At 61.7% G+C, this 13,633-nt stretch overlaps 1 long non-coding RNA gene across 2 annotated transcripts; it reads right to left on the bottom strand.

Annotated features, from left to right (window-relative positions):
- Positions 1 to 550: 550 nt before the first annotated feature.
- On the bottom strand, positions 551 to 7,010 carry LOC148108981 (uncharacterized). 2 transcript variants are annotated; one of them, XR_015726706.1, is made up of 3 exons: positions 6,884 to 7,010; positions 5,223 to 6,041; positions 551 to 1,819 (listed from the first exon to the last, which is right to left on the bottom strand). It is a non-coding gene; the product is annotated as an uncharacterized LOC148108981 (long non-coding RNA). The 2 variants fall into 2 exon arrangements; XR_015726707.1 differs by having other exon boundaries at positions 5,832 to 6,041.
- Between the last annotated feature and the right edge of the window lie 6,623 nt (positions 7,011 to 13,633).

The raw sequence follows: 13,633 nt of genomic DNA, 5'->3' as shown, positions 1-13,633 counted from the left end.
ACATGAACACCTCAAGCCCAAATTCCCTGCCGGCATTCTCAGATACCAGCACCCCAAACCTTCCCTGAGGCCTGAGCGTCCCTTATGTCCACCCCCAATATCACTAGCTCAAGACCCTCAGGTCCCTGTTATCTCTGAATGCCCAGTGTTTCCTTCAGGGTCACCTGAAGGTTGGGTTCAATCCCCCCTCCACTGGGGCCAGGCACACTCATGTCAATGCCCTGGGCTTGGAGCGTTCCTCATGATGAGCCCACCTAAGTCCTTCCCAGAACAGTGCTCCCTGTCATTGCATTAGCCCTGAAAATCAGGGTTTCCCTCAGGGTCACCCCCTAATCCCAGGACACCCCTCAAGGTCACCTTTCCAGCTTTCTCTGTCCATGTGACTAAATTGTGGCCTTCCTCAGAACAGGTGGGACAGGGATGAAGATCCTATGAGGTCAGGAGCTCAGGGTGCAGGGACAGTAAATTCAGGGCCATCAACCCTCCCCACCCAAAAAGCCAAAACTGCAGGGATGGGAGGAAAGAGTAGACCACAAACTCAGACCTTCAGGACTGAGGCAGGGGGCAGCTTTTATTTAATTGGACAACAGGAGAAACACAACACAGACCCTGCCCCAAGCTCATGTCCGCCCCTACCATGGTTGGGAAAGGTATGCCAGGCCAGCCCTGACACCCTAGGGGGCTTCTCTCTCTTTCCCCTGTCTTCCTCCAAAAAGAGCCCCATTCCATCCGATACTGGACAGTCTCAACTCTTGGACACCTTGGGACCATCCGAGGACTGAAAAGGCCCGTTTGTGTTCTTTCTGGGCTCACAGGAACCTTGCTCCCCGCCCCAGGTGCCAGGAGGGTGTCACGGCTCCTCCCCCTGAGTTAGGAAGCTGCAGGGCTCAGTGAGAAGGGGCCAGGCACACTCAGGTCAGGCCGGCCTGGTTCCGGAAGCTGGAGTTGGCATTTAACGGTCTGGGGGCCCGAGGCAGCTTCCTCTTGAGTAACTGGCTGCTGGGAAGGTACAGGCCTGGCCTATGCCCCACCAGGCTTGGGAGAGGAAGGGCCAAGGCTCCAGGCTGGGAGGGTTGTCGGTGGCAGGGGTGTGCAGACACAGGTTTTCCCTTTTTCATGGAAGGGCCAACTACCTACCTGCCCGTTCTCCCCAGGAGTACAACCCAGCTATAGGCAGGACTGTGCGGGGGGGCGGCCCTCCCCAAGTACAGAGTTGGGGGTAGGCGCCTGCAGCAGACAGCTGGGCCCACCTACCCCATTCCAGGCTACATCCCTCCCCAAGTCCCTCCTCCAGACATGGGTCTGGGTCTTTTTCCCCCAAGCATCAGCCCACCCAAGGAAGGCAGGCGCCACACGCTCCAAGGGGGCTCGACTCCTGTTCCTGCTGAACTGAGCCAGTCTGCACAAATCAACTGTGTTTCAGCTCAGTAGGCACGGGAGGCAGAGCCCAGGGAGGCCCAGGCAGTGGCACAGGCAGGCGAAGCGGCAGAGCCCGAGGAGGCGGGGTCCCGGGGGGCGGAACTTAGCCACTGTGAACACGACTTGGTGTGGACTCTGCTCACAAGCAGCTAAGCCCTGCTCCCCAGGCCAGATGCAGACGGCAGGGGCCTCTCTGCCACCCAACCCCGCCCCCGTCCCCGTCCCTGGGCAGTGTCCTCAGCAGTGGCGGCGGTGGCGGCAGCCCCAGAGGCAGGGCTCAGGGTCGGTTGGAAATCCCTGGCAATGTGATTTGTGACAGGCAGCAAATCCCATCCCCAGGAACCCCAGCCGGCCATGGCACAGGGGTGGGGGGGCACCGGGCGGGGCCAGCGGCTGGCACCTGGGGGAGAGAGGAGAGAGAGAGAGAGCAAAGGAGGTAATGAGATTTGAAGACATCTGTTCTCCAGGTCCCCGCCTGCTGCTGCCCACTGAGGGAAGCCCTTCTAGAACCCCACACGTAGCAGCAGCCAAAGAGAATGCTCTACCATCAGGCCGGACGCCCCCGCCGCAGCCCTGCCCTCAGTCCCAGAGGTAGAGATGCCCAAAGGATCCCTTTGGGCCAAGGAGGCTGCAGGGACTCCCAGAGCCAGGTCCCCCCCTTTTCCCGCCCCCCCCCACCAGCGAGCCCTGGACGGGCTAAATGGGGCCATGAGGAGAGGAAGTCGAGGGGGTGGCGGGCAGGCGGGTGAGGAAGTGATCTCACCCCAGCTGGCGCCACTTCCTAGAAGCCTGAAGGGCAGGAGGAAACCACCGGGGCCTCCCCCCTGTGGCCCTGTCTCCTCAGTGGCCAGGCTCAGCCTGTACCCCACCAGAGCGGATGCCGGCAGTGGGTGTCCAGCTCTCCCCTTGGGCACACACAACCCCAGAGCACCAGACCCAGGCTCAAGGTGATCCCCACTCAGCAGTTTCCCGAATGCCCTCCAAGCCTCAGTTTCCCCATCTGTAAAACAGAGCCAAGGGCCTCAACTGCATATTTCACCGAGAGTGTGTATGTCATTCAGCAAGTGCCCAGCACCAGGACCACCTTCCAGAATTTTCAGGAATCAGTGCAAAATGAAATTGTGGGGCCCCTTCTTCACAAGTTAAGAATGTCAAGACGCTGACAGCAGAGCATTAATCCAAGCTTCAGGTCGTTCTAAGCAGGGGAGAGATCCTGTGAGCTGCATGGTCACAAGCCCAGGAGGCCGCCCCTATGTTCAGTAAATGGAGATCTCCTTAATGGCAAGAGCCCTGTGGCTAGGACACCCCAACCCTGGAGCCAGTTTGGGCAGATCTGAACCCTGGCTCTGTACCTTCGTAGCTGGGTGACTCCTAGAAAGTCACTCAACCTCTCTGGGCCTCCCTTTCCCCATTCGCAAAGCAGGGATAATGCCGTGGTAAGGATCTCAGAAGTGATAATGTGTAATCAGGATGGGGCTGGGCTGTCGTCATCAGGCAGAAACAGAAAAGATGGTGGAAATGAGGATTCCAAACACTGGTGGGACCCGAGTACCCAGAGCTGGTGGCACCCACCACTGGGAGACAGGTGGAGACAGATGTCCTGCTCTGTTCCCTGACCCCTCCCGTACGCACACACACAGACACTGGCCACCCGCTTTCCCAGCAGGCCCCAGCCCAACCCTGTCCCCTCAGGGTCTGGGGGCACCAACCGGGAGCAGACAAGGCCCTGCAGGGCGGCCAGCCTCCCTGGGCCGCCTCCGGAAGTGAGACAGCACATTCGTGTCCCAGGGACGAGAACGGGAAGGGCGGCCATTTGGCCAGGCCCGTTTCCTGTGGGGTTTCCCCTGCACAAAGCCCCGGGCTGGGGCCAAGGCCACTCCCCATCCCCAAAGGCACAAAAGGCCTGGGTCTCTCATGGATGGGGCACTGCCACGCAGGTGCCCAGGAGCCAGGACCCCCGTTACCAATGGTGTGCCTCTCGGGGCTCACAGGAGGTGGTGTCCAGGGAAGGCCAAGTTCTTGGCAGCTGGAGGCGTGGGGAGAAGATGGGCCCCTGGGCCGAGGGAGCAGAGCAGGCCCCAAGCCACACCGATGTACGTATGTACGTATGTATGTGCGCTGGGGTAGGCTCTGCAGACAGGGCGTGGAGGCATCAGACAGAAGCAGGCAGGCGGACTGCCACCCCCCCAACCCCATGCTCCAAGAATGAATCAGGGGCCGCTTCCGCCGGGGGCGCCACCACCACCGCCCCCAAGCCTGGTCCCCAAATACTTTCCACCCTCTCGGAGCAGCTGGGATCGGAAAATACCAAGGGCTACAGGCCCCGCCCTGCCCGCCACCGCCCGCCCTCCCAGCCTGTCACTAACGCTTTGCCTAATGGGCCTAGACTCTCCGCAGAGGCTCCCTGGGCCGGGCCCAGAGCCAGCCGCCAACCTGGGCTGCCCAGCCAAGTGCCGCCTGACCACCGGCCCCCCATCCATTACCCCAGCACAGCGACCATAACAACTGGCCCGATGGGCAGCCCTCAGAGGCTGACACCTGGGTGGAGAAGGGCAGGACGGTGGCAAGTGGGTGGGCCCCCGCTGCCCACCCAGGGCTGGGGGGAGGGGGCAGGCCCAGGAAGGGGTGAGTAAGTGAGGACTGAATCACTTGTTATAAATAGGGGAACCATGCAAGTCATATCCCAGCCCCCATTGCGCCTGGCCACACCACACCAAACTCCAACCCCGGCCTTAAACTTTAATCCCCCTACGGTCAGTCACAGAATTCCCAGGGGCCCCCTAACGTCCACACTGGGAGCCCTTAACTGAGGGGCACACTCTTCTGCCATGTTCACCCTTTGCCTTGTCCTCACAGGTCCCCGTCCCAGGCCTGGCCTGCATTTTGGGGGGCCGCTAGCCTCAAGGCAAATCGCTGGCTTCGGGGTCCTGTCCTCCTTCAGCACCCACAAAATTGCCAGACCCAAGGCTCAAGGCCCCCAGGATCCCCGAGGCATTCTAAGGGTGTGGATGACCACAGTCCTGGATGGTGATGCCAGACCCAGGCCAGGGGAAGGCCAAGGGTCTTAGAGGTGCAGAAGTCAGCTTCCTGGCCGCTCACCACCCAGGCCCCCCATCCCAGACCACCCAGGCCTGCTCTGCCCAGGGCCACAGCTCAGTGACCACACCCAGGGTGGCGCCAGCTCCAGCACCCTGGGGCAAGGCGCCGCTGGAGCATGACTCAGCCGTGCCCAGCATGGCGGCGTCCTTCTCTGCCCAAGGATTCCCACACGCCCACGCCCGCTGCCCTCCATGTATGTCCTCCCTAGGTGACCAGCCTTCTCCAGACACACCTCCTTGTCCACCCAGGACACCCAAAGGCAGGAGGGAAGGTGGCCAGAGCACCCCACAAGGGATCTGAAGGCAAGGGCCTGCCACAGGGAGGGGAAGTGCGCTTCTCTCTGCTTGCTTGCCGACGCTCCCCATTTACAGATGGAGAAACCGAGGCCCACAGGAATTCAGAGCCAGGCCCAGGGTCAGGCAGCAAATCTAAGGAAAAGCCAGGACTGCTCCTGGCAGAAAGTGTATCCAAATGGGAAGGGGCTGGCCAGCCAGCCCAGTGCGGGGCGGGAAAGGTGTTTTCTTAAGACCACCCAAGGTTCCTGGCGGTATTCGTCACGGCAAACAGACCCCCCCTCCACTCAGCTTCCCAAGGCGAAGGGCACACTCTGAAAAATGTCTAACGGTATACCAGAGGAACCCCCACCTGGGCCCACAGCAAGCAGGTCGCCCCACTCTACCCACCCTGAGCATAGGGCCAGTTACCCTGAGACTGCAGATGGGACGGGGTTCTGCCCAGCAGCTGCGGCCTGCACCAAACATCTGGCCTCCACTTACAACAGGCAGCGGTGGGTACAGGGGTCCCTGGGAGGACCCCTGGAGTGTCCGCCTCCGCTGTTTCTCTCCAGTGAGCAAGGGTCTGCGGAGACTTGGAGGCCGGGCCAGCACAGACAGGCCCGACCCCCTGGACACGCCCTGTCACGCATGTGCTCCGCGTGCCAGCCCTGGGCCAGGCCGGCAGCTATTTTAGGGCCCCCTCTTAGGCCCACAGACGAGGCCTGCCAGTTGGGGTCTTGAAGGAGCTCCCAGAGGACATCCTGCAAGGGCAGAGGCCAATGGGTGCCCTTCTGGGAGCCAAGACAGAGCTGGCACCAGGCCCCAGGGCCCGTGCCTTCCCAGGACGGCAGCGTGTGAACACATGCGCACGGGCTGGCCCGGGCAGGGTGCGTGGGCGAGCGGACAGGGTGTGTCCCACATCACCTCGCCTCTAAGCCCGGGCACCTGTTGGGTACTGCCCTCCAGCTCCGGCTGGCATGGGCAGGGCTGCCAGAGGACACCCTTCATGCCAGGGGTCCCACACACCCCCAGCCTTACCCTCATACAACACCCGTCATCATGAGCGGGCAGCTGGTTAGGGCTGAGGCAGGGAGGGGGCAGGTGACAGAGAGCCAACTGCACCTTCAAGGCATTCAGGAGGCCACGGGGTCGGGCTGGGCCTGGCTGGGCTGGATAGGCAAGTCAGTGTAGGGCTGGGGGCTTTGGTGGCGGTCAAGTCCAGTGCTGGGGTCAGAGGTCAGTGTGGGGCTAGAATGCAAGGTTCAGGTTTTAGTCTGGGCCCTTCCACCCTTCCGCAGCCCAAGGGCATGAGGACTGCTGCTACACAGGGCTGGGGAGTCAGCCCTCCAGGAATCTCCCAAACCCGGGACCCCCTTCCTAAGCAACCCTAAATGAGCGCTTCTCTCCTGGGCCAAGAGGAGCCAGGAGGGAGGAGAGGGGTCACCCAATCTCCACCAAGCTGGGACCCACAATACTGGGCCCCCACTCCAACTCCTCAGTGGAAGGCCTCCCCTCCACTCATTGGCTGACATGTGGAGAACTTGAACCACTGTCACCCGCCATCCATGGAACTCTGGGAGACCCCCACCCACTCCTCCGCCCCATCCCCACCAAAGGCCAGATAGGCACCCCAGGAGCCCAGGCACCTTGTATATCCATCCCTCCTAACCCCAAGCCCGGCATATGCCCTCCCCCTTCCCACCCTGCCGCTGACTCCCTGCCCACCTTGACCTGCCCCAGTCTCTGTGGGACCCGCCCTCCCCACCACACTCCCATGGGTCTCATGCGTCTCCGGTGGGGGGAGTGGCTAGGGGTCCCCAGTGGGCTCCCGGGGAGCGGGTAAAGGTTGGGCCGCCCTTCCCCCGCTCCGTAGGGGGCGCCCCGGGACTCTGCCGCCGCCGCCGCCGCCGCCAGATGCACGATCCCCGCTGCCCCCCAGCCACCGGCGGCGGGGCGGCGCCCTCCCCCTCGCGAAGGGCTGGGGACCCGCTGGGCGCACCCCCACTCCGCCCACGAGTCCGGCGCGGAAAAGTTGCCGCCGCCGCCGCCGCGGCGCCGCCGCCTCCCTCCCGGTTCCCTCCCCGACTCACCCGCGGGGGAGGGGAGCCGGCACTCGGGGCTCCGGCCGCCGCCCGGGGCCCGGCGGCGGAGACGTGGGCGGGCGGCGGGCCAGAGACGGGCCGGGGTCGGTCGCCGGCCGCGCTCCATCCCACTCAACTGGCCGGCCCGCCGCGGGGCCGAATCGCTTTTAAAACCTTCCCGTCTCCTCCCCCCTGGCCGGACAGGGGGCGGGCGCGGGGCGGGGCAGGGCGGGCGCCGCCGTCATGTGCCCCCGGAGCCGGTCCGCCCCCACTTTCTCTCTCCGGTCCCCCAACTCAGCCCCAACTTTCTCCCTCCTTGTCCCGACTCTACCTGGGGCCCCAAAGCCAGCCCGGCTTCCCCCTCCCAGTCCTGGACTCTGGAAGCAGCCCCAGATTTTAAGCGAAGGCTCTCCCTGCGGGAGGGAGGACAAAAGCAGGGGTCCTAATCCCCCCTCGCACCGCCAAACCCCTCTTGGCAAAGTCCTGCCCCTGAGCAGGAAAAGAAACCCAGGAGGCTGTGGGCAAGGGCAAGGAAGATGGGGGGGGGGGGTGGCGGCAGACCGAGGACATACCGCTACTGTGTACCCTTCCCTGGGAGGGCATGGGCCTGGGTATTCTGGGTTCCTGCCCAAAACCAATCCCCAGTTCTTCCACCGTGCCTTCTACAACCCCAGGAAGTCCCTTCTTTTATCCCACCCAACCCTCTCCTGCTGCTATTGAAGACTCTGCCCCCAGTCCAGGTGGTCCCTGGATCAAGGTTCCCTCCCCACTTTGGCTTCCCAGCATCCCCGCCCCCCACCTACCCAGGGGCTCTGGGAAACTCCCCAGCTCCTAGAGTATCCCTGGGATAGAGTCCCTCCCTGGATTCCTCCCTCCTTCCCTGCCTGCGTCTGTCCCACCACATCCTCCACCGACCTCCCCTCCACCCGGAGAAACACGGCTGCATTGTTCCCCAGGACGGGGCCCTGCCTTGGGGCCTGGCCTTGTGCCCAGGTGGGGGGCCAGGAACAAAACTAAGCAAAGGAGGGGCGGGGTGCCCTCTGCCGCCAAGACAGCCTCCTTGGGCATGCCTGACTGCCACTTTGCCCTCTACAAGATGGGACAGGAGCCTATGGCCGCCAGACCACCACCACCACCACCACCACCACCACCACCACCACCACCACCACCACAGCAGGTGGGTTTCTGGAGCCAAAGGACCCTTCTCAGACCTGTGTGGGCATTGCTTTAGAGGACTGTTTTTCTCCACCCACTCCCCAAATTTCTGAAGTCATATCATTAGGGCTGGGGGTCAGATTCTTCACCACCCTCCTCCTGGGCAATACGAGTAATGCTGGGGAGTGGGGAGCCCAGCAGCAGGCCCAGGCAGGGGACGAGAGGGGCTGCTGGATGCCTCTGGGTCACCTTGCACCCCAGAATTCCTCCAGAGTCCTCCATTTCCTCGGTTCAGCTCAGCAGCCTCCCACCTTGGATCTTAGTGGGAATGGGGAGAGGCGGGTGGAAGCCACACCTAGCTACCATCCCATGGGACCCAGCCTGGGGGGTTCTGGGTCTTTCTTCTCTGTGGGGCCCAAGGGGCAGGCTGGCCCAAGCTGCAGGATCTGGCAGGTTGGGGCAGGAGGGGGCAGAGCAGCCTGTGGGGCCCTGGGGGAAGATTTGGGGTGGCACAGAATTCCCCGACTCAGGGCGGGGCCCAGAGAGGGGTGGGGTACTTGCCACATGGCCTCCTGAGCAGCTACAAACAGGGGAATGGAGTTCTCAGGGTCCAGGGTCTCCCTGTGGAGACAAACACAGGCTTGTCATTGCAGATATAGAAAGTGACCAAATTACAAGGGGGCACCCCCCCATGCTGCCCCTCCAGAATGCTTCCTTTGGACCCCAGAACAAGACCTCCCATCCAGAACCATCCCTCTCCTGTCAGTAATCCAGTTGGGCACACATTTAGAAGAAATGCCTCCTCCATGCTGTCCTCCAGGGTTACCTGTATAAGCCATTGCCTGCACAGGGCTCAGACCACCCCAGCTCACTAAGCAGCCCTCAGCACAAGCTTGGCGGGACCTCCCAGTGCCACCAGCCCTCCCTCTGGATCCCCCGACGTTCGCCCCACATGCCCTGGTCCTGGGCTAGCCAATTTACCCAGGGACAGCAGCCAACAGGGATAGGAGCTCTCCAAACTGGCCAGCCGATCCTTTGTCATGACAGGGAGGGGTTGGGGGCCAGGGCCAGGGTGAGGCCAGGTTAAGTGGTCAAGTGGCACAGGGATTACACACACACCCATTTGTTTATTCTTCAAACATTCATTGAGTGCCTGCTGTGTGCCAGGCACTGTTCTGGGCCCAGGGACACAGCAGAGAACGAGCCAGAAGAAAATCTTTGCCCTCATGGGGCTGACATCTGTAGGGGAAACATACACACACAAAACCGGATAGGTATAAAGATATACTGCGTGTTGGGTACTAGGTGCTAAGGGAGAACAGAAGGATGGAGTGGTGGGGGCCAGGTCAGGAAAGGCTGCATGAGGAGGAGGTGACATTTGAACAATGACTGTTAGGAGATGAAGGAGGAGCCATGCAGACATCTGGAGGAAAAGTCCTAGGTGGAGGGAACGGCCAGTGCAAACGTCCTGAGGCAGAAACATGCCTGGGGGATTTAAGAAACAATGAGGAGACCAGTGTGATGGAGGGAGGAGGGGAGCAGAATGGAAGAAGAACTGACTTTCAAATGCTTGCTCCCCAAATTTCTAGCTGAATATCTTCGGCCAAGTAATCACACCTCTCTGAACCTCAGTTTCTTTATCTCGAAAATGTGCAGTTTGCAGTTATCACAACGCTCTGAGGTGAGATGAGAAAGGTCCCTGGGGTGGGGTCCAAGTTGGATAAGCACGTGCGCAGAGGTGTACCAGGTCTAGGCAGTCTTGTAGGCCTGGGATGGGGGTGCTGGGTCAAGGGACCCTGACAGACCCAGCCGCCTGGGCCAGTAGGTCACCCCAGCTCACAGGCAGGGCTGCCTGCCGGGCCCCATGGCAACGCTGCATACAGAGACATCAAACAGGCCCTGCCGAGGAAGTCCCACGTCACTGTGGTTAGGGTGGCTCCTCCCAGCCCAGCCCCCCTGGCGCGAGCGCTCCTCCTTGCCAGTCAGGGCCCCTGCCTCCCATCGCCCTGGTGACAGGCGGTGTTATGGAGTGAGCAGGGATCCCACCACCTGCCCCCTCACTGGGGCTCCGGCCATTCCCCACATCCGGAGAAGGACATTATGAGGTGGCCCCAATTCACTGGCCGCTAACTCTTCCATTCAGCCCCCTAGACCCGCGTGGGAGCACCAGGAAAGCCCTTGCCTACCCATCTAGAGTTCAGAGAAGCAGAGGCCCCAGGGACCTGTGGGGACCCCCCAGCCTGGCGCCTGAAATCCCTAGGGCAGGGTCTGGGTGTTGCTCCGGGGCACTGGAGGGGTGAGTCAGACAGGAATAGCCCCCAGGCCTGGCCCAGCCCCCACCCGAGGACTGACTCACCACCCACCCAGCACCGGATGACATCAGGGCCTGGCCTGCCACCCTCACTTGGCACCGCGCCAGAATGGGGGCGCCCAAGAGGTGTCACATCTGGCTGCCTTCTCCCCTCTGACTGGGGCCCGGCAGGCGCAGAGTTAAGGAGAGGCCCTCCTGGGGGTCTCCCCCGTAATCCCATCCCCCCTTTCCCGGGGATTTCGGGCCCCAGCCCCTCTGACGTCACTGGGGGTTGCTATGGCAACTGGCCGAAGTTCCCAAATAAAATTACCGCGGGCGGGTTAAGTTTCCTAGGAGGCAGCCGACGGGTAAACAATGGCGGTGGCAGGCGGGGCCGACGAGGGGCCGTCTCCCCCTCCCACCCCTCACTCCGCTGGGACCCGGGGGTCCCCAAGGCGCGGAGCAGGGTCCCACCCCCCTCCCGCCCGGAACCCGAGAGCCCGTGAGCACCGAGGGCACCGGCGCACAGATGGGGGACAGCGCGGCCACCGCCGGGAGGAGCGGGGGGGGGTGGGGATGAGGATGAGGGGGGACCTCGGACGCGAGGCTAGGGCGGCGGGGAACAAAGGGGGGGACCCGAGGCCTGGGACCCGCCCTCCGCACACCCCGCCTCCCCAGCCCCTCCCCCCCCCCCGCCCCGACCCCGGCCGGCCGCCAGTCCAGCTGTGGCTGCTCCCAGCTGCCTGGCTCCCCACATCTGGCGGGCCGCGCGCTCACTTCCTGTCGCCCCGGCTGCCTGGAGGGAGGTAAAAATAACCCTCCCCCTCCCCCTGCCGGCGGGCGCAGACGGCTGATCCTCCCGGCCTGGAGGAGGGCGAGGCCGAGCCACAGCAGAGGAGAGGAGCCCCCCTGAGGCCGCCTCCCGTCCCTCCCACTGCCTCGGTGTCCTGGGAGGAGGGGCGCGAGGAGGGGCGCAAGGCGGGGTGGCACAGATCCCGGCCTGCGGGAGGGGGCCGAGGATTCCGTTGCCTTGGGGCCACCAGAAACCGAGGGAACCTTAGTGTCCAGGCCCCATCTCCCACCCCGTGGAGGAGGGGGTGTGCCAGCTCTAACCCGCCGGTGGACTGCAACCAACACGCGTGGCTTCCAGGCGGGGGTCACTCACTAACTATACAGAGGAGTTACCAAAAAACTCTCTGGGCCTCAGTTTACCCATCTGTAAAATGGGACAATGGTATTCACCTCAAAGTGCATTTGCTCCATATCGTTAGCTATATTATCTTTTCGCCATCCCTGGGGAGGCGGGGAATAGGGGGCTTGAGACCTCCAAGTACTCTTGGCAGATAAAACACAAGACACCCAGGTAAATTTGATTTTCAGATCAACAAGGAATAAATTTCTAGAATAAGTTATGTCCCATGCAATACTTGGGACATATTCATACTTAAAAAAGGATTTACTTGTTCTACATCCGAAAATCAAATTTAACTGGGACTCTTGTATTTTTATTTGCTAAATCTGGCAACCATCATCTCTGGCCTGAAAACACTCCCAACAGACACCTCCCTGGTCTCCTTGCTTCTGGCCTTACCCCTTCCACCCCTTCTCCAGAGACAATCAAATCACATCCCTTTACCATCCACCGCAAAAAGTTCTTCCATGGTCCCCACCTCTTCGGACGACAGGCCCTGCTTGTCAGAACCCCACTTCTCCGCAGCTGGTCACACTCATCTGCCCACTGGGGAGCATCTTGCCGATCCTAGGGCATTACCTCTTCCTGGAAGCCTTCCTCACCTCCCACCATGACCCTCTGACTTAAGACTCTCCAGGAACCCTGTACTCTTCTGTCTCCCCACTTAACCATGTGAGAGATTTATTCAATCATTTGAGTAAACAACAACAACAACGACAACAACAACAAAACAAAACAAAAAATATATATATATACATATATAAAGGTGATCCCTTTCCAGACAGATGGTCACTTCCCAGTGGAGGTGAGGGGAGCAGGAGAGGCACATGTGCAGCCCACCCTGCTCTGGTGCTGGTACCTGCTCTTTTTCCTACCCTTTACAGGTCCTGTGGGCAGCCTGGTGGTACCTATGATGGGGTCCTGGGGAGCCAGATTGGAGTGATAGTGGCTTCTGGAAACCTTCTCCCTGCCTTCAAATAGCCTGGCAGTCTGGAAGGGAGCCTGGTACAGCCTCTGGAGGGCAAAGCCTTCAACTGTCTTGTTGACAGCCCCCACCACATCCTTGCACGTCCCACCCAAACTCCGAGACGGGTTTGGCACTCAGACCTGTGCTCCAGACTATCCCAGATAGGACCACGATGGCGCGTGCACCTGGGCCCACATCACCCTGCTTGGATCCCAACTTAGAGCTCCACATCCTCTGGCAAAGAATTGTGCCTCTGTGCCTCAGTTTCCCCATCTGTAAAGCAGGAATAATACCTGTGAACTGTCAGAGGTCTATTGTGAACATTAAGTTAGTTAATATACGTAGGGACACGTGTGTAGACCAGCTTGGAACACAGCATGCATTCATTAAGTGTTAGCTCTTTTTTGGGGGGGGGGGGGGGAGAAGCCCAAATGCCCCTCCTGATCCCTCAACCCCAGGCAGGCACCCTAAGTCCCTCTACAAAAATGGTTTCGACCCCTTGGCCACAGCTCCGGCCCAGCTCCTCAGGGCTCTTCTCACCCCAGAGCGAGTACACTGTGCCATCCCCTGACCCTGGCACCAGCCTTCAGAAAACGAAGGGAGCGTCTGGCTTGCGGCGACACACCCTCTGTCCCCCGACCGCCACTGAACCACAGCTGTCTCCGGAGCCCTCACGTCTGCGCCCACCAGGACTGCAGGCCTGATCGGAGTCCCTTAATCCCGGTAAGGCCACAGGTCGCAGAGCCCCGCGCAGCTTCCACCCGGCAGGAGGCTCGAACCCGGCTCTCGCGTGCGGACGGGGCGGGCCCCCGGCGGCGGTTGCTCGGCAACGCGCTGTTTGTTAGCGCGGGGGGCGGGGCCGGCGCGCGCGGTGACTCACAGCGGCGTGATGCGGCCGGGCAACGCGCCCGGCAGCCTGGCCGGCGGCCCGGCTTCTGCAGGCCCGCGCGGCTGGAGGGGCCCGGCGGCGGGGGCATCCCAGCCCCCAAGTGGGTGCCCGATGCCCATGGGGAACCGGCGGAACAAAGGCCCCAGCTCTCGGGTTCGGTTCGAATCCTGACCCAGCCTCTCACTCTTGATCTGTGACATCTGTGCCCATTGCCTCAGTTTGCTCTTCGGTAAAATGGAAGCGACATTGAAGGATGGAGGAACCGT

Source organism: Ursus americanus, chromosome 14 (assembly GCF_024610735.1).
Source record: "Ursus americanus isolate L20-20 chromosome 14, mUrsAme1.1.p, whole genome shotgun sequence".
In the NCBI taxonomy this organism is placed as follows: Eukaryota; Metazoa; Chordata; class Mammalia; order Carnivora; family Ursidae; genus Ursus; species Ursus americanus.
The sequence above is the reverse complement of the archived record's forward strand: the minus strand, read 5'-3'. Positions and strand labels throughout refer to the sequence as shown.